Here is a 940-nt window from a genome sequence, read left to right as displayed (position 1 = left end):
CTGAGGAGTCAGAGGCAGATAGAGCCCTGTGAAATCCAAGCAAGCTTGGTCTACGTAGGGAGTTCCAGATGGACTGGGGCTACAGGGAGGCCCTGCCTCAAAAACAATTTTTTAATAAGTGATCTAAACAAAGGAATTATAATCTTGACTTACTGATATAGGTAGCTATTGGTCATTTAATGAACCTAAGAAAGTTTTACCAAATTTTAAAGTTCTGTATTTATATTTTTGCAATATATTTATTTATATATTAAACTACTGTGCTTATTTGCTTATAATATGCCTTCTGATAACAAATTTAACTTAAGAAATTAGTATAAAATCTAAGTTCCCAGAACTGAACACTTTGGAAGACATTTAAGGAAAAGAATACAGAGAGAGAGAGAGAGAGGAGAGATTGTGGTATGAAGAGCTCGTGATACAGACTCCCATGTATACATTACCTGACAATGATGATAGCTAAGAAGAAACATGAGTTTCTGAATAGAGTGTTAGAACAATCTGATGGCCATATTTTAATGATGCATCTGGGGCTTTTTATTATAAAGCACATACACACACACACACACATCTGTTGTAACTATACTCAAAGTCTAAATGTGGAAGAAAAATTTGTTTAGAAAAAAATCATTGCATCTGTGATGGCTAATCCTGGGTGTCAACTTGACTGGATCTGGGATTAACTGAAATGAAATAGATCTTCTTGATTGGATCATCTAAAGCCGGAAGACACACCCTAAATGTGGGCATTACCTTCTAATGGTAACCAGTATAAAAGACCAAGGCAGAGGAGAACACCAGGCTTCTTGCGGCTTGCCTTCTGTCTTGCTGGTGAGTTCGTCTTGCTGCTGTAGACTGAAGACTAGCTGATCTTTTGGAATTTGTCAGACCTTCAGCGCCAGATTGGGACTACTGAGACATCCAGCCTTGTGGACTGAGC

This window comes from Nannospalax galili, unplaced genomic scaffold (genome assembly GCF_000622305.1).
Source record: "Nannospalax galili isolate Female #2095 unplaced genomic scaffold, S.galili_v1.0 scaffold955, whole genome shotgun sequence".
Lineage (NCBI taxonomy): Eukaryota > Metazoa > Chordata > Mammalia > Rodentia > Spalacidae > Nannospalax > Nannospalax galili.
This window is presented reverse-complemented; position numbering follows the sequence as displayed.